The sequence below is a fragment of the Arachis stenosperma genome, chromosome 9 (assembly GCF_014773155.1).
Source record: "Arachis stenosperma cultivar V10309 chromosome 9, arast.V10309.gnm1.PFL2, whole genome shotgun sequence".
NCBI lineage: Eukaryota > Viridiplantae > Streptophyta > Magnoliopsida > Fabales > Fabaceae > Arachis > Arachis stenosperma.
The window spans coordinates 149,066,078-149,086,026 of record NC_080385.1 but is presented as its reverse complement, the minus strand read 5'-3'; the positions used below and the strand labels follow the sequence as shown (position 1 = coordinate 149,086,026).

The 19,949-nt window shown below is 39.0% G+C and overlaps 2 non-coding genes across 2 annotated transcripts; both read left to right on the top strand.

Moving 5' to 3' along the window:
• The first annotated feature begins 9,595 nt into the window (after positions 1 to 9,595).
• Positions 9,596 to 9,703, top strand: LOC130953253 (small nucleolar RNA R71). Its single transcript, XR_009075424.1, has one exon. It is a non-coding gene; the product is annotated as a small nucleolar RNA R71 (small nucleolar RNA).
• Positions 9,704 to 19,115: 9,412 nt separating this feature from the next.
• LOC130953471 (small nucleolar RNA R71) lies at positions 19,116 to 19,219 on the top strand. Its single transcript, XR_009075641.1, has one exon. It is a non-coding gene; the product is annotated as a small nucleolar RNA R71 (small nucleolar RNA).
• The last annotated feature ends 730 nt before the right edge of the window (positions 19,220 to 19,949 follow it).

Here is a 19,949-nt window from a genome sequence, read left to right as displayed (position 1 = left end):
TTTATTTTATTTTTCAATTTGATGATATATTTGATCTTTGTTGCCTATGTTAGTTGGTGTTTGTTGATGGCTTGGAGTTTTGAGCTATTTGTTAGATGAGTTTAGTTGTGATAAATTTTGATAATTGTTATGTTTTGAGAAGGTTTGGTTCATTAATTAAGTTGAGCTTGAGTTTAGATTGTGATAAATTTTGATAATTGTTATGTTTTGAGAAGGTTTGGTTCGGTGTTTAGGTTGAGTTTAATTGTAGAAGAGGTCTTGCTACTCAGTTGTAAGATTGTACAGTATTAACTTATTAAATGATTAGAATTGCATTTTGTTTGAGCAGTGTTGACCTATTGAATAGTATTCAGTGATTGGAATTGCATTTTGTTATAGATGGTGATGATTTTCTTATGGAATGACTAAGTTTATATTAGACTACAAGTATGTGTTAGGAATTTATTTATAATTTATTTATTATTTTATTATTAAACGGTTTTTCCGGTTAGACCATGGTTGAACCGGTTGAACCAATAAACCAGTGAACCAGTAATTAAAATAGTTTGATAACCAGTTTGATTTTCAGAACTTTGGTGAAATGAGATTGATATTGAATGAATGGCTGGTTAGTTCCAATGACATGATTCATAGAATGGCAACAAATATGATTAGTAAGTTTGAAAAGTATTGGGATCAAATTAATGAAGTCATAGCTGTGGGAGCTATCTTAGACCCTAAATATAAGATGAAATTGTTGAAGTTATTTTTCCTAAAATATATGGATCTCAAAGTGAGTTTCAATTGAGCAAGGTCAAGAAAATGATGGAAGAATTAGTATGTGAATATCAACTCAAAACTAGGGTTAAAAGAAGAGCTCCAAATGATAATAGTTCAGCTTCTACTTTGAATGTTGGAGATGATGATGGATCTTCAAAGAGAAAATTTAGTTCTATTTACTTGCATTTGTGGAAGATACATATGAAGAATGTGTTTCAAAAACTGAGTTGGATTTCTATTTGGAAGAGAGTGTTATGGTTGATAAAACAAATTTGGAAAAATTTGACATTTTGGGCTGTTGGAAAAATATTGGAGTGAAATATCCAACCTTACAAAAGATTGCAAGAGATTTTTTGGCCATTCCCATTTCCACTACTGCCTCCGAGTCCGCTTTTAGTACTGGTGGTCGAGTTTTACATCGACATCGCAATAAATTGCATTATAAACTTGTTGAGATGTTAATTTGCACTCAACATTGGATACACTCTTCAGGTAAAAGTATTAATAACTCAAATTTTTATCTAGTATTAAAGTTTAATCTCATGTTAAACTTAACTCTCGTAATTTTTTGATTGATATAATATAGGTAAAACAGGGTCGAAAATTCCAATTTCTTAGCACTATCAGATGGATATGGGGGATTTTCTAATTTAGGTAATTATTTTTTTATTATGTCAAATTTTTATATAATGTAAAAAATTCTTGTTTATGATGTATGTTAACATATTTATATTTATGTTTGTGTTATTTTAACAGAGAATATGGAGATGTTTGTTGGAAGTTGTATGCTAACAATAAAAGAATGCTTGATGTTAAAGACTTTATTTTATTGCCTTTTTTTAGAATGGAAGTTGTATTTTAAGATTTTATTTTATGGACTATAATTTGCTATGTTGTATTTTTGGATTTATAAATCTTGGATAAGATATATTTGTGTATTTGTAATAGTATTTTCTAGTTTGTTTTTTGGTTTTTTTGATATTTTTTACTATAATTTCCATATGAATGTTAAACATGGGCAGATGGGGAATGGGACTCTATGGAAAATACGAAAAACAGGGATGGGGACGATTATCCCCCCATGGCAAGGACAGGGATTAATCCTGGGGGCGGGGACGGGGAGCAGGGAGGCATCCCCCGCCCCACCCTGCCCTGCCCCATTGCATCCCTAGACCAGATATAGTACGGTCGAAAAGCTTTTACTTAGCCCTTTATTTCTCTTGTATTAAACTGAAAAGTTATTTAATTGGAAGAAGTGTTTATGTCGTGTTGAAATTTAATGTTATCAAATACATGTTTTCTTATCCAATTTTAAGATGTCGAATTGGCAAATGGATGTTAGAATTAATCAAATTCTCTTTATTCTACATTTCTGCTAGAGCTGTCAATGCACAAGTGATTGTTGATTTTCTAGCAAATTACCCTTGTGTCAACATTGATGATAAGATCATCAAAAATGTTATTGGATATGTAGAACTTAAACCTTGGAGGTTATTTTTTGATGGATCTAAGCATCAACATGCGATATGAATTGGGATAATGATAAATGCCCCGATGATGTGCCAACTAAATTTATGTTTTGACTAGAGCTGGAGTTGTCAAATAATAAAGCAGAATACGAGTCTGTAATCGTTGGGTTGGCATTACTAATCAAAAAAGGGGCTTAAAAACTCAAAATTTTAGGAGATTCACAATCAGTGATTCAACAATTAGCTAGGAATTATCGTGTTATAAACCAAAATTTGGCTAAATATTTTGTAGTAGCAGTTCGACTATTAGCTACATTCGACTTCGTATCAATAAAGCACATATTTAGAGAGTCGAATTGAAAAACCAACGAATTAGCTCAAATAGCTTCTGACTATAAATTATCTCCCAACTTAATGAAAGAATTTAGTGAAATTGATATTGAAAACCTAAGTTGTGGGTCAGGATATAAACATCATCAAATATTATTTAGGTATTATTAGCAATATAATACTTAATTTGGTAGTATGAAATGCTTGTGGACAAAGAAAGGGTTTGGTTCAAATCCTTTCTCCCTCATTGTATATTTATATTTTTTAACATGTATATTATTTATTAATGGTGTAGATTAATCAAATAAGATTGATGGAATACTTGCTCGATTCTACCCGCTGTGGGGTTAGGTTGGATATGCGTTGATATAGTAGTGCTATCAGCCCTATTAACATATGTACTCTCTAGTCTCTACCTGTATTTTGTTCAACACCACGTGATTGTATGATTTTGAGTATGTGAGTTGTGATTATTGAATATTTTTTCTTAGAAGAGGAAAGTAAGTGAATTATTATTGATATTAATTCGATGAAACGAATGAATAATTTTAACAATATCAGATGAGTGTCTAAGATGTGGAATATAGATTGTGAAACTTTGATGCACGTGTGATATATATCTTGTAGTCATTCACAAGTTATCTGGATATTAGCACTACCAAATCTTCAAGTAGATCAAGAAATAAAATTTTCAATTTGGGCGATCCAATGACAATGCTAAAATCTTCATAAAGATTAACAATGGAAATTCGATATCATTTGGAGTGTGTAAAAGGTTGGTACACGAAATCGTGATACACAACTTCGTGCAACTGACCAGCAAGTGCACTGGGTCGTCCAAGTAATACCTTACATGAGTAAGGGTCGATCCCACGGAGATTGTCGGCTTGAAGCAAGCTATGGTCATTGGTGCACGAAATTGTGAACACTACAACTTCGCACAACTAACCAGCAAGTGCACTGGGTCGTCCAAGTAATACCTTACGCGAGTAAGGGTCGATCCCACGGAGATTGGTGGTATGAAGCAAGCTATGGTCACCTTGTAAATCTCAGTCAGGCAGACTCAAATGGGTATAGTGATAAACGAATAAAGCATAAAGATAAAGATAGAGATACTTATGTATATCATTGGTGTAAGAGCTTCAGACAAGCGTATGAAGATGCCTTCCCTTCCGTCTCTCTGCTTTCCTACAGTCTTCATCCAATCCTTCTTACTCCTTTCCATGGCAAGCTCATGTAGGGTTTCACCGTTGTCAGTGGCTACCTCCCATCCTCTCATTGGAAATACGTCCCTGATGCTCTGTCACAGCATAGGCTAACCATCTGTCGGTTCTCAATCAGGCCGGAATAGAATCCAGTGATTCTTTTGCGTCTGTCACTAACGCCCCGCCCTCAGGAGTTTGAAGCACGTCACAGTCATTCAATCATTGAATCCTACTCAGGAGTTTGGCTGGCTCGTTTGTCAGACGAGCACTCGGTTGTCAGGCGATCAACCATGCATCATGCAATCAGAAATCCAAGAGATAAACACTAGGGCCTCGAATGCTTGTAGAACAAGAATGGTTGTCAGTCACCTTGTTCATAGGTGAGAATGATGATGAGTGTCACGGATCATCACATTCATCAAGTTGAAGAACAAGTGATATCTTGGACAAAGAACAAGCGGAATTGAATAGAAGAACAATAGTAATTGCATTAATACTCGAGGTACAGCAGAGCTCCACACCTTAATCTATGGTGTGTAGAAACTCCACCGTTGAAAATACATAAGAACAAGGTCTAGGCATGGCCGAATGGCCAGCCTCCCAAATGATCTAAGATAGCATAAAATTAGAAGATAGCTACCCCGATATCTAATACAATAGTAAAAGGTCCTATTTATAGAAAACTAGTAGCCTAAGGTGTACAAGGGTGAGTAAATGACATAAAAATCCACTTCCGGGCCCACTTGGTGTGTGCTTGGGCTGAGCAATGAAGCATTTTCGTGTAGAGACTCTCCTTGGAGTTAAACGCCAGCTTTTATGCCAGTTTGGGCGTTTAACTCCCATTTAGGTGCCAGTTCCGGCGTTTAACGCTGGAATTTCTTGAGGTGACTTTGAACGCCGGTTTGGGCCATCAAATCTTGGGCAAAGTATGGACTATTATATATTGCTGGAAAGCCCAGGATGTCTACTTTCCAACGCCGTTGAGAGCGCGCCAATTGGGCTTCTGTAGCTCCAAAAAATCCACTTCGAGTGCAGGGAGGTCAGAATCCAACAGCATCTGCAGTCCTTTTGAGTCTCTGGATCAGATTTCTGCTCAGGTCCCTCAATTTCAGCCAGAAAATACCTGAAATCACAGAAAAACACACAAACTCATAGTGAAGTCCAGAAAAGTGAATTTTAATTAAAAACTAATAAAAATATACTAAAAACTAACTAGATCATACTAAAAACATACTAAAAACAATGCCAAAAAGCATACAAATTATCCGCTCATCACAACACCAAACTTAAATTGTTGCTTGTCCCCAAGCAACTAAAGATCAAATAAGATAAAAAGAAGAGAATATGCAATGAACTCCAAAAACATCTATGAAGATCAGTATTAATTAGATGAGCGGGGCTTTTAGCTTTTTGCCTCTGAATAGTTTTGGCATCTCACTTTATCCTTTGGAACCCAGAATGATTGGCTTCTTTAGGAACTCAGAATCCAGATAGTGTTATTGATTCTCCTAGTTAAGTATGATGATTCTTGAACACAGCTACTTATTGAGTCTTGGCCGTGGCCCAAAGCACTCTGTCTTCCAGTATTACCACTGGATACATACATGCCACAGACACATAATTGGGTGAACCCTTTCAGATTGTGACTCAGCTTTGCTAAAGTCCCCAATTAGAGGTGTCCAGGGTTCTTAAGCACACTCTTATTGCCTTGGATCACAACTCTATTTCTTTCTTTTTCTTTCTTTTTCTTTTTTTTCTTTTTTCTTTCTTTTCGGTTTTTTTTTTCATTTGCTTTTTTTTTTGTATTCACTGCTTTTTCTTGCTTCAAGAATCATTTTTATGATTTTTCAGATCCTCAGTAACATGTCTCCTTTTTCATCATTCTTTCAAGAGCCAACATTCATGAACCACAAATTCAAAAGACATATGCACTGTTCAAGCATACATTCAGAGAACAAAAGTGTTGCCACCACATCAAAATAATTAAACTGTTATAAAATTCAAAATTCATGCAATTCTTTTTCTTTTTCAATTAAGCACGTTTTTCTTTAAGAAAGGTGATGGATTCATAGGACATTCATAACTTTAAGGCATAAACACTAAGACACTAATGATCATAAGACATAAACATGGATAAACATAAGCACTAAAATTCGAAAAACAGAAGAATAAAGAACAAGGAAATCAAGGAACGGGTCCACCTTAGTGATGGCGGCTCTTCCTTCCTCTTGAAGGTCCTATGGAGTGCTTAAGCTCCTCAATGTCTCTTCCTTGCCTTTTTTGCTCCTCTCTCATGATTCTTTGATCTTCTCTTATTTCATGGAGGAGAATGGAGTGTTCTTGGTGCTCCACCCTTAGTTGTCCCATGTTGGAACTTAATTCTCCTAGGGAGGTGTTTAGTTGCTCCCAATAGTTTTGTGGAGGAAAGTGCATCCCTTGAGGCATCTCAGGGATCTCATGATGAGAGGGGTCTCTTGTGTGCTCCATCCTTTTCTTGGTAATGGGCTTATCCTCATCAATGGTGATGTCTCCCTCTATGTCAACTCCAACTGAATAACAGAGGTGACAAATGAGGTGAGAAAAGGCTAACCTTGCCAAGGTAGAGGACTTGTCCGCCACCTTGTAGAGTTCTTGGGCTATAACCTCATGAACTTCCACTTCTTCTCCAATCATGATGCTATGAATCATGATGGCCCGGTCTAGAGTAACTTCGGACCGGTTGCTAGTGGGAATGACTGAGCGTTGGATAAACTCCAACCATCCTCTAGCCACGGGTTTGAGGTCATTCCTTCTCAATTGAACCGGCTTGCCTCTTGAATCTCTCTTCCATTGTGCGCCCTCTTCACATATGACTGTGAGGACTTGGTCCAACCTTTGATCAAAGTTGACCCTTCTAGTGTAAGGATGTTCATCTCCTTGCATCATGGGCAAATTGAATGCCAACCTTACACTTTCCGGACTAAAATCCAAGTATTTCCCCCGAACCATAGTAAGATAATTCTTTGGATTCGGGTTCACACTTTGATCATGGTTCTTGGTGATCCATGCATTGGCATAGAACTCTTGAACCATCAAGATTCCGACTTGTTGAATGGGGTTGGTGAGCACTTCCCAACCTCTTCTTCGGATCTCATGGTGGATCTCCGGATATTCACCCTTTTTGAGTGAAAAGGGGACCTCGGGGATCACCTTCTTCAAGGCCACAACTTCATAGAAGTGGTCTTGATGCACCCTTGAGATGAATCTATCCATCTCCCATGACTCGGAGGTGGAAGCTTTTGCCTTCCATTTCCTCTTTCTAGAGGTTTCTCCGGCCTTGGATGCCATAAATGGTTATGGAAAACGAAAAAGCAACGCTTTTACCACACCAAACTTAAAAGGTTTGCTCGTCCTCGAGCAAAAGAAGAAAGAAGAGAGTAGAAGAAGAAGAAATGATGAAGAAGGGAGTGGCTTATGTATTCGGCCAAGGAGGGGTAGAAGTGGTGTTTAGGTTGTGTGAAAATGAAGGAGTGAAGAAGGGTTTATATAGGGGAGAGGGGGTGATATGGTTCGGCCATCATGGGTGGGTTTGGGAGGAAAAGGGGTTTGAATTTGAAGGGTGAGGTTGGTGGGGTTTTATGAAGGATGGATGTGAGTGGTGAAGAGAAAGATGGGATTTGATAGGTGAGGGGTTTTTGGGGAAGAGGTATTGAGGTGATTGGTGAATGGTGGAAGAAGAGAGAGAGTGGTTGTGGGGTTGGTGGGGGTCCTGTGGGGTCCACAGATCCTGAGGTGTCAAGGAAAAGTCATCCCTGCACCAATTGGCATCAAAATCCACGTTTTGAGCCATTTCTGGCGTTAAACGCCGGGCTGATGCCCATTCCTGGCGTTTAACGCCAGGTTCTTGCCCTTTTCTGGTGTTTAACGCCAGTCTGGTGCCCCTTTCTGGCGTTAAACGCCCAGAATGGTGCCAGACTGGGCGTTAAACGCCCAACTGCTAGCCTCACTGGCGTTTAAACGCCAGTGAGTTCTTCCTCCAGGGTGTGCTGTTTTTCTTCCTGTTTTTCATTCTGTTTTTGCTTTTTCAATGGATTTTGTGACTTCTTATGATCATCAACCTACAAAAGACATAAAATAACAAAGAGAAATATATAAAATATAATCATTGGGTTGCCTCCCAACAAGCGCTTCTTTAATGTCAGTAGCTTGACAGAGGGCTCTCATGGAGCCTCACAGATACTCAGAGCAATGTTGGAACCTCCCAACACCAAACTTAGAGTTTGAATGTGGGGGCTCTGTTTGTCTCTGATTTGAGAGAAGCTCTTCATGCTTCTTCTCCATGATGACAGAGGGGTATCCTTGAGCCTTAAACACAAAGGATTCTTCATTCACTTGAATGATCAGTTCACCTCCATCAACATCAATCACAGCCTTTGCTGTGGCTAGGAAGGGTCTGCCAAGGATGATGGTTTCATCCATGCACTTCCCAGTCTCTAGGACTATGAAATCAGTAGGAATGTACTGGTCTTCAACCTTTACCAAAACATTCTCTACAAGTCCATGAGCTTGTTTTCTTGAGTTGTCTGCCATCTCTAATGAGATTCTTGCAGCTTGTACCTCAAAGATCCCTAACTTCTCCATTACAGAGAGAGGCATGAGGTTTACACTTGACCCTAAGTCACACAGGGCCTTCTTGAAGGTCATGGTGCCTATGGTACAAGGTATGGAAAACTTCCCAGGATCTTGTCTCTTTTGAGGTAATTTCTGCCTAGACAAGTCATCCAGTTCTTTGGTGAGCAAAGGAGGTTCATCTTCCCAAGTCTCATTTCCAAATAACTTGTCATTTAGCTTCATGATTGCTCCAAGGTATTTAGCAACTTGCTCTTCAGTGACATACTCATCCTCTTCAGAGGAAGAATACTCATCAGAGCTCATGAATGGCAGAAGTAAGTCCAATGGAATCTCTATGGTCTCATTTTGAGCCTCAGATTCCCATGGTTCCTCATTGGGGAACTCAGAGGAGGTTGATGCACGCCCATTGAGGTCTTCCTCAGTGGCGTTCACTTCCTCTCCTTCCTCTCCAAATTCGGCCATATTGATGGCTTTGCACTCTCCTTTTGGATTTTCTTCTGTATTGCTTGGAAGAGTGCTTGGAGGGAGTTCAGTAATTTTCTTACTCAGCTGTCCCACTTGTGCTTCCAAATTCCTAATGGAAGACCTTGTTTCAGTCATGAAACTTTGGGTGGTTTTGATTAGATCAGAGACCATGGTTGCTAAGTCAGAGGGGTTCTGCTTAGAATTCTCTGTCTGTTGCTGAGAAGATGATGGAAAAGGCTTGCCATTGCTAAACCTGTTTCTTCCACCATTGTTGTTGTTGAAACCTTGTTGTGGTTTCTCTTGATTCTTCCATGAGAAATTTGGGTGATTTCTCCATGAAGAATTATAGGTGTTTCCATAGGGTTCTCCTAGGTAATTCACCTCTTCCATTGAAGGGTTCTCAGGATCATAAGCTTCTTCCTCAGATGAAGCATCCTTAGTACTGCCAGGTGCATTTTGCATTCCAGACAGACTTTGAGAAATCAAATTGACTTGTTGAGTCAATATTTTATTCTGAGCCAAAATGGCGTTCAGAGTATCAATCTCAAGAACTCCTTTCTTCTGACTTGTCCCATTGTTCACAGGATTTCTCTCAGAAGTGTACATGAATTGGTTATTTGCAACCATTTCAATGAGCTCTTGAGCTTCTGTAGGCCTCTTCTTCAGATGAAGAGATCCTCCAGCAGAGCTATCCAAGGACATCTTAGATAGTTCAGAGAGACCATCATAGAAAATACCTATGATGCTCCATTCAGAAAGCATGTCTGAGGGACATTTTCTGATCAATTGTTTGTATCTTTCCCAAGCTTCATAGAGGGATTCTCCATCCTTTTGTCTGAAGGTTTGGACTTCCACTCTAAGCTTACTCCATTTTTGAGGTGGAAAGAACTTTGCCAAGAAGGCATTGACTAGCTTTTCCCAAGAGTCCAGGCTATCCTTAGGTTGAGAGTCCAACCATATTCTAGCTCTGTCTCTTACAGCAAAAGGGAATAGCATCAGTCTGTAGACCTCAGGGTCAACCCCATTAGTCTTGACTGTGTCACAGATTTGCAAGAACTCAGCTAAAAACTGATGTGGATCTTCCATTGGAAGTCCATGGAACTTGCAATTCTGTTGCAGTAGAGAAACCAACTGAGGCTTAAGCTCAAAGTTGTTTGCTCCAATGGCAGGGATAGAGATGCTTCTCCCATAGAAGTCAGGAGTAGGTGCAGTAAAGTCACCCAGCACCTTCCTTGCATTGTTGGTATTGTTGTTATTTTCGGCTGCCATGAGTTCTTCTTCTTTGAAGAATTCGGTCAGGTCCTCTAAAGAGAGTTGTGCTTTGGCTTCTCTTAGCTTTCTCTTCAAGGTCCTTTCAGGTTCAGGGTCAGCTTCAACAAGAATGCCTTTGTCTCTGCTCCTGCTCATATGAAAGAGAAGAGAACAAGAAGATATGGAATCCTCTATGTCACAGTATAGAGATTCCTTGAGGTGTCAGAGGAAAAGAGAAATAGAAAGAAGAAGGAGAAGAAGAATTCGAACTTTAATTAGATAAGGTTCGAATTGTGCATTGAGAAGGAGTAGTACTCCATAAATAGAAGGATGTGAGAAGGAGGGAAGTGAATTTTCGAAAATTCAATTAAAAAGATTTTGAAAACATTTTGAAAAATTGATTGATAATTTTCGAAAATTCAAAGTGAAAAAGAAATCAAGTGATTTTTGAAAAAGATTTTGAAATTAGAAATTAAAAAGATTTGATTGAAGACTTATTTTGAAAAAGATGTGGTTAAGAAGATATGATTGGTTTTAAGAAAATGTGATTGAGAAAATATGATTTGAAAAACATTTTAAAAGATATGATTTGAAAACAATTTGAAAAGATATGATTTTAAAAATTAATGACTTGCCTAACAAGAAAAGATATGATTCAAACATTAAACCTTTCTCAGCAGAAAAGGTAACAAACTTGAGATGTTCAATCAAATCATTAATTGTTAGTAAGTATCTTTGAAAAAGGAAAGAAATTGATTTTGAAAACATTTGATTGAAAAGATATGATTTGAAAAAGATTTGATTTTGAAAAAATTAAAAAAAAAATTGATTTGAAAACAAAATCTTCCTCCTAGCACCATCCTGGCGTTAAACGCCCAGAATGGTATACATTCTGGCGTTTAACGCCCAAAATGCACCCTTTTTGGGCGTTAAACGCCCAACCAGGTACCCTGGCTGGCGTTTAAACGCCAGTCTGTCCTTCTTCACTGGGCGTTTTGAACGCCCAGCTTTTTCTGTATAATTCCTCTGCAGTATGTTCTGAATCTTCAATTCTTTGTATTATTGACTTGAAAAGACACAAATTAAAAATATTTTTGGATTTTTAATAATCAAAATGCAACAAGAATCAAATAACAATGCATGCAAGACACCAAACTTAGCAGTTTGTATACTACTGACACTACATGAGACACATAAACACTCAAGTCAAAAGAATTCAAAGATCAGAGTAAGAAATCATCAAGAATTACTTGAAGATCCTTAAGACACATGAATGAATGTATGCAATTGACACCAAACTTAAGATGAGACACTAGACTCAAGCAAGAAACATCAAATATTTTTGGTTTTTATGCTTTTGTAAAAATTTTTTTGTGATTTTCGAAAATTAAGTGAAAAAAAAAAGATATCAAAATTCTTAATGAGACTTCCAGGAATCAGTGCAATGCTAGTCTAAGACTCCGGTCCAGGAATTAGACATGGCTTCACAGCCAGCCAAGCTTTCAAAGAAAGCTTCGGTCCAAAATACTAGACATGGCCAAAGGCCAGCCAAGCCTTAGCAGATCACTGCTCCAAAAGCAAGACTGATAAAAAATCAACAAGCTTCTGTGATGATAAGTTGAAACCTCGGTCCAATGAGATTAGACATGGCTTCTCAGCCAGCCAGATTTCAACAAATCATCATGAAACTCTAGAGTTCATCTTCAAGAATTTCGAAAAAAAATAAATGCCCAATCTAAGCAACAAGATGAACCGTCAGTTGTCCATACACAAGAACAATCCCCGGCAACGGCGCCAAAAACTTGGTGCACGAAATTGTGATCACTACAACTTCGCACAACTAACCAGCAAGTGCACTGGGTCGTCCAAGTAATACCTTACGCGAGTAAGGGTCGATCCCACGGAGATTAGTGGTATGAAGCAAGCTATGGTCACCTTGTAAATCTCAGTCAGGCAGACTCAAATGGGTATAGTGATAAACGAATAAAGCATAAAGATAAAGATAGAGATACTTATGTATATCATTGGTGTAAGAGCTTCAGACAAGCGTATGAAGATGCCTTCCCTTCCGTCTCTCTGCTTTCCTACAGTCTTCATCCAATCCTTCTTACTCCTTTCCATGGCAAGCTCATGTAGGGTTTCACCGTTGTCAGTGGCTACCTCCCATCCTCTCATTGGAAATACGTCCCTGATGCTCTGTCACAGCATAGGCTAACCATCTGTCGGTTCTCAATCAGGCCGGAATAGAATCCAGTGATTCTTTTGCGTCTGTCACTAACGCCCCGCCCTCAGGAGTTTGAAGCACGTCACAGTCATTCAATCATTGAATCCTACTCAGAATACCACAGACAAGGTTAGACCTTCCGGATTCTCTTGAATGCCGCCATCAGTTCTTGCCTATACCACGAAGACTCTGATCTCACGGAATGGCTGGCTCATTTGTCAGACGAGCACTCGGTTGTCAGGCGATCAACCATGCATCATGCAATCAGAAATCCAAGAGATAAACACTAGGGCCTCGAATGCTTGTAGAACAAGAATGGTTGTCAGTCACCTTGTTCATAGGTGAGAATGATGATGAGTGTCACGGATCATCACATTCATCAAGTTGAAGAACAAGTGATATCTTGGACAAAGAACAAGCGGAATTGAATAGAAGAACAATAGTAATTGCATTAATACTCGAGGTACAGCAGAGCTCCACACCTTAATCTATGGTGTGTAGAAACTCCACCGTTGAAAATACATAAGAACAAGGTCTAGGCATGGCCGAATGGCCAGCCTCCCAAATGATCTAAGATAGCATAAAATTAGAAGATAGCTACCCCGATATCTAATACAATAGTAAAAGGTCCTATTTATAGAAAACTAGTAGCCTAAGGTGTACAAGGGTGAGTAAATGACATAAAAATCTACTTCCGGGCCCACTTGGTGTGTGCTTGGGCTGAGCAATGAAGCATTTTCGTGTAGAGACTCTCCTTGGAGTTAAACGCCAGCTTTTATGCCAGTTTGGGCGTTTAACTCCCATTTAGGTGCCAGTTCCGGCGTTTAACGCTGGAATTTCTTGAGGTGACTTTGAACGCCAGTTTGGGCCATCAAATATTGGGCAAAGTATGGACTATTATATATTGCTGGAAAGCCCAGGATGTCTACTTTCCAACGCCATTGAGAGCGCGCCAATTGGGCTTCTGTAGCTCCAAAAAATCCACTTCGAGTGCAGGGAGGTCAGAATCCAACAGCATCTGCAGTCCTTTTGAGTCTCTGGATCAGATTTTTGCTCAGGTCCCTCAATTTCAGCCAGAAAATACCTGAAATCACAGAAAAACACACAAACTCATAGTGAAGTCCAGAAAAGTGAATTTTAATTAAAAACTAATAAAAATATACTAAAAACTAACTAGATCATACTAAAAACATACTAAAAACAATGCCAAAAAGCATACAAATTATCCGCTCATCAGTCATCTTGTAAATCTCAGTCAGGCAGATTCAAATGGTTATGGGGTTTTGATAACTAAAAGATAAATAAAACATAAAATAGGATAGAAATACTTATGCAATTCATTGGTGAGAATTTCAGATAAGCGTATGAAGATGCTTTGTTCCCTCTGAGCCTTTGCTTTCCTATTTCCTTCATCCAATCATTCTTACTCCTTTCCATGACAAGCTGTATGTAGGTGGATCACCGTTGTCAATGGCTACCATCCATCCTCTCAGTAAAAATGGTCCTCTACGGTTTCCTGCATGGATAATCATCTGTCGGTTCTCGATCATGTCGGAATAAGATCCATTGATCCTTTTACACACTGTCACTGCGCCCAACACTCGCGAGTTTGAAGCTCGTCACAGTCATCCCATCCCAGATCATACTCGGAATACCACAGACAAGGTTTAGACTTTCCGGATCTCAATAATGTGGTCCATGTGATTCTAGCTTATACCACGAAGACTCTGATCGCACGGAATTGAAGCTTTGTTGTCAGGAGAGGCAACCATGCATCGTGAACCAGGAGGCCAAGAGATACACACTCAAGCTCTCGCAGATAGAACGGAGGTGATTGTCAGGCACACGTTCATAAGGGGGGATAATGATGAGTGTCACGGATCATCACATCCACCAGGTTGAAGTACGAGTGAATATCTTAGAACAAGAATAAGCTTGAATTGAATAGAAAATAGTAGTAATTGCATTGATTCATGAGGAACAGCAGAGCTCCACACCTTAATCTATGGTGTGTAGAAACTCCACCATTGAAAATACATAAGAACAAGGTCTAGGCGGCCGAATGGCCATGCCTCCCAAATTACATGAAACAAACAAAAAAGGGTTCTAAGACCTGATCCCAAGATCAAAGATGATCAAAAGATCATAGATGATAAAAAAGATGAAAATACAATAGTAAAAGGTCATATTTATATAGAACTAGTAATCTAGGGTTTACAGAAATAAGTAAATGATGCAGAAATCTACTTCCGGGGTCCACGTGATATGTGCTTGGGCTGAGCATTGAAGCTTTCACACACATAGGCTTCTCTTGGAGTTAAACGCCAGCTTTGGTGCCAGTTTGGGCATTTAACTCCAGCTTTTATGCCAGTTTGGGTGTTTTACGCCAGAAATTTTATGCTGACTTGGAATGCCAATTTGGGCCATCAAATCTCGAGAACAGTATAGACTATTAAACATTACTGGAAAGCCCAAGATGTCTACTTTCCAACGCAATTGAGGGCGTGCCAATTGGGCTTCTGTAGCTCCAGAAAATCCATTTCGAGTACAGGGAGGTCAGAATCTAACAGCATCTGCAGTCCTTTTTTAGCTTCTGAATCAGATTTTTGCTCAGGTCCCTCAATTTCAGCCAGAAAATACCTAAAATCACAGAAAAACACACAAACTCATAGTAAAGTCCAGAAATGTGATTTTTGCATAAAAATGAATAATTATATACTAAAAACTAACTAAATCATACTAAAAACTACCTAAAAATAATGCCAAAAAGCGTATAAATTATTTGCTCATCACAACACCAAACTTAAATTGTTGCTTGTCCCCAAGCAACTGAAAACAAAATAGGATAAAAAAAGAGAATATACAATGAATCTCACAATATCAATAAAACCTAGTCCCAATTTGATGAGCGGGGCTAGTAGCTTTTTGCTTCTGAACAGTTTTGGCATCTCACTTTATCCTTTGAAATTCAGAATGATTGGCACCTATAGGAACTCAGAATTTAGATAGTGTTATTGATTCTTCTAGTTTAGTATGTTGATTCTTGAACACAGCTACTTTATGAGTCTTGGCCGTGACCCTAAGCATATTGTTTTCCAGTATTACCACCGGATACATAAATGCCACAGACACATAACTGGGTGAACCTTTTCAGATTGTGACTCAGCTTTTCTAAAGTCCCCAGTTAGAGGTGTCCAGAGTTCTTAAGCACACTCTTTCTGCTTTGGATCACGACTTTAACCACTCAGTCTCAAGCTTTTCACTTGGACCTTCATGACACAAGCACATGGTTAGGGACAGCTTGATTTAGCCGCTTAGGCCATGATTTTATTCCCTTGGTCCCTCCTATCAATTAATGCTCAAAGTCTTGGATCCTTTTTACCCTTGCCTTTTGGTTTAAAAGGCTATTGGCTTTTTTTGCTTGCTTTTTCTTTCTTCTCTCTCTTTTTTTTTCTTTTTTTTCGCATGCTTTTTCTTTTCTTTTTTTTCACTGCTTTTTCTTGCTTCAAGAATCAATTTCATAATTTTTCATATTATCAATAAACATTTCTCTTTGTTCATTATTCTTTCAAGAGCTAACAAATTTAACATTCATAAAATTCACTATAAAAAATATGCATTGTTCAAGTATTCATTCAGAAAAACAAAAAATATTGCCACCACATCAAAATAATTAAACTAATTTCAAGATAAAATTTGAAATTCAAGTACTTCTCATTCTTTTGTAATTAGGCACATTTTTCATTTAAGAGAGGTGAAGGATTCATGGAATTATTCTTAGCTTTAAGACATAGACACTAGACACTAATGATCATGTAATGAAGACACAAACATAGATAACACATAAAATATAAAAATCGAAAAACAGAAAAATAAGAACAAGGAAATCAAAGAACGAGTCCACCTTAGTGATAGCGGCTAGTTCTTCCTCTTGAAGATCCAATGGAATGCCTGAGCTCCTCTATGTCTCTTCCTTGCCTTTGTTGCTCTTCCCTCATGGCTATTTAATCCTCTCTGATTTCATGGAGGATAATGGAGTGCTTTTGGTGCTCCATCCTTAGTGATTTTGGTGCTCCTATCCTTAGTTTCTCCCAATAGTTGTGTGGAGGAAAATGTATCCCTTGAGGTCCATAAGTGGGCTCTCTTGTTTGCTCCATCCTTTTTTTAGTGATGGGCTTTTGAGATGAATCTCTCCATCTCTCATGACTCGGAGTTGGAAGCAATTGTCTTCCCCTTCCTCTTTCTAGAGGTTTCTCCGGCCTTATGTGCCATTAATGGTTATTGAAAATAAAAAGGCAACGCTTTTTCCAACACCAAACTTAAAATGTTTGCTCGTCCTCGAGCAAAAGAAGAAAGAATGGAGGAGAAAAAGAAGAAAATGGAGGGGATGGAGAGGTTTGAGTGGTTCGGCCAAGGGGGGAAAAAGTGTTTATGATGTGTGAAAATGAAGGAGGGATAAGGGGTTTATATAGGAGTGGAGAGAGGGGTTGGGTTTGGGAGGAAAAGTTATTGAATTTTGAAAGGTGGGGTAGGTGGGGTTTTTGGGGAAGAGTGGGTGAATGTGAGTGGTGAAGGGTATTTGAGGGAAGGGTGTTATTGGAATGTGTGAAGAAGAGAGAAAGTGAGCTGAGGTAGGTGGGGATCCTGTGGTGTCCACAGATTCTGAGGTGTCAAGGATTTCTCATCCCTACACCATTCTGGTGTGTAAATGCCCTCTGAGTGCTGATCCTGGCGTTAAACGCCAGGTTGCTGCCCATTTCTGGCGTTTAACGCCAGCTTTTCTTCCCTTTCTGGCGTTAAACGCCAACTTTTCTTCCTTTTCTGGCGTTGAACGCCAACTTGGTGCCCTTTTCTGGTGTTAAATGCCAGTCTGGTGCCCTTTTTTGGCGTTAAACGCCTAGAATAGTGCCAGACTGGGCGTTTAACGCCCATTTTGCTACCCTTACTGGCGTTTAAACGCCAGTAAGCTCCTCCTCCAGGGTGTGCTATTTTAATGCTGTTTTTTGAATTTACTTTGATTTTTGTAATTGTTTTTGTGACTCCACATGATCATTAACCTAAAGAAAACATAAAATAACAATGGAAATTGGAAAATAAAAATTGGATTGCCTCCCAATAAGCACTTCTTTAATGTCAATAGCTTGACAGTGAGCTCTCATGGAGCTTCATAGATGTTCAGAGCATGGTTGGGGCCTCCCAACACCAAACTTAGAGTTTGAATGTGGGGGCTCTGTTTGACTCTGTATTGAGAGAAGCTTTTCATGCTTCTTCTCCATGTGTACAGAAGGAGATCCTTGAGCCTTAAACACAAGATAGTCCTCATTCACTTGAAGGATCAATTCTCCTCTGTCAACATCAATCACAGCTTTTGCTGTGGCTAGGAAGGGTCTGCCAAGGATGATGGATTCATCTTTATTCTTTCCAGTGTCCAGGATTATGAATTCAGCAGGGATGTAAAGGCCTTCAACCTTCACTAAGACATCCTCTACAAGTCCATAAGCCTATTTCCTTGAATTGTCTGCCATCTCCAGTGATATTCTTGCAGCTTGTACCTCAAAGATCCCTAGTTTCTCCATTAAAGAGAGTGGCATGAGGTTTACACTTGACCCCAGGTCACACAGAGCCTTCTCAAAGGTCATGGTGCCAATGGTGTAAGGTATTAAGAACCTTCCAGGGTCTGGTTTCTTTTGAGGTATCTTTAGCTGAGCCAATGTACTTAGTTCTTTAATGAGCAATGGAGGTTCATCCTCCCAAGTCTCATTACCAAATAATTTGGCACTCAGCTTCATGATTGCTCCTAGATATTGAGCAACTTTCTCTTCAGTAATATCTTCATCCTCTTCAGAGAAAGAATACTCATCAGAGCTCATGAATGGCAGAAGTAGGTTCAATGGAATCTCTATGGTGTCTGTAGGAGCCTCAGATTTCCTTGGTTCCACAGAGGGGAACTACCTAGTGGTCAGTGGACGTCCCATGAGGTCTTCCTCACTGGGAATCACTGCCTTTCCTTCCTCCACAGATTCGGCCATGTTGGACGTGGTTATGGCCTTGCACTCTCTCTTGGGATTTTCTTCTGTATTTCTTGGGAGAGTACTAGGAGGAGTTTCAGTAACTTTCTTACTCAATTGACCCACTTGTACCTCCAAATTTCTAATGGAGGATATTGTTTCATTCATAAAACTTAGTGTGGTCTTAGATAGATCAGAGACTATGGTTGCTAAGCTAGAGCAATTCTGCTCAGAGTTCTCTGTCTGTTGCTGAGAAAATGAAGAGAAAGGTTTGCTATTGCCAAACCTATTTCTCCTACCATTATTATTATTAAAGCCTTGTTGAGGCTTCTGTTGATCCTTCCATGAGAAATTTGGGTGATTCCTCCATGAAGAATTGTAGGTGTTTCCATAGGGTTCTCCCATGTAATTCACCTCTTCCATTGTAAGATTCTCAGGGTCATAAGCTTCTTCTTCAGAGGAGGCTTCCTTAGCACTGCCAGATGCAGCTTACAATCCAGTCAGATTTTGAGAAATTATATTGACTTACTGAGTCAATAATTTGTTCTGAGCCAATATGGCATTCAGAGTATCAATCTCAAGAACTCCTTTCTTCTGAGTTGTCCCATTATTCACAGGATTTCTTTCAGAAGTGTACATGAACTGGTTATTTGCAACCATTTCAATGAGTTCCTGAGCTTCTGCAGGTATTTTCTTCAGATGAATAGATCCACCTGCAGAATGGTCTAATGACATCTTGGATAACTCAGATAGATCATCATAGAAAATACCTATGATGCTCCATTCTGAAAGCATGTCAGAATGACACCTTCTGATCAATTGCTTATATCTTTCCCAAGCTTCATAGAGGGATTCACCTTCCTTTTGTTTAAAGGTTTGAACTTCCACTCTAAGCTTACTCATCTTTTGAGGTAGAAAGAATTTAGCTAAGAAGGCATTGACAAGCTTTTTCCAAGAGTTTAGACTGTCTCTAGGTTGTGAGTTCAACCATATGCTAGCTCTGTCTCTTACAGTAAAAGGGAAAAGCATGAGTCTGTAGACCTCGGGATCAACTCCATTGGTCTTAACAGTGTCACAGATTTGCAAAAATTCAGCCAAGAACTGATGAGGATCTTCCAATAGAAGTCCATAAAACTTGCAATTTTGTTGCATCAGAGAAACTAATTGAGGCTTAAGCTCAAAGTTGTTTGCTCCAATGGCAGGAATTGAGATGCTTCTCCCATAGAAGTTGGGAGTTGGTGCAGTAAAGTCACCAAGCACCTTCCTTACATTGTTGGCATTGTTGTATTTTCGGCTGCCATGTCTTTTTCTTTTTCGAAAATTTCTGTCAGGTCCTCTCTAGAGAGTTGTGCTTTAGCTTCTCTTAGCTTCCTCTTCAGAGTCCTTTCAGGTTCAGGATCACCTTCAACAAGAATGCCTTTATCTTTGTTTCTACTCATATGAAAGAGAAGAGAACAAAAAAGTATGGAATCCTCTATGTCACAATATAGAGATTCCTTGATGTGTCAGAGGGAAAGAAGAATAGAAGGATGAGGTAGATAAAGAAGAATTCGAACATATAAAAAGAGAAGAGTGTTCGAATTATTAAGAGAGGAGGAGTGTTAGTGATTAATTAGAAGGAGATGAG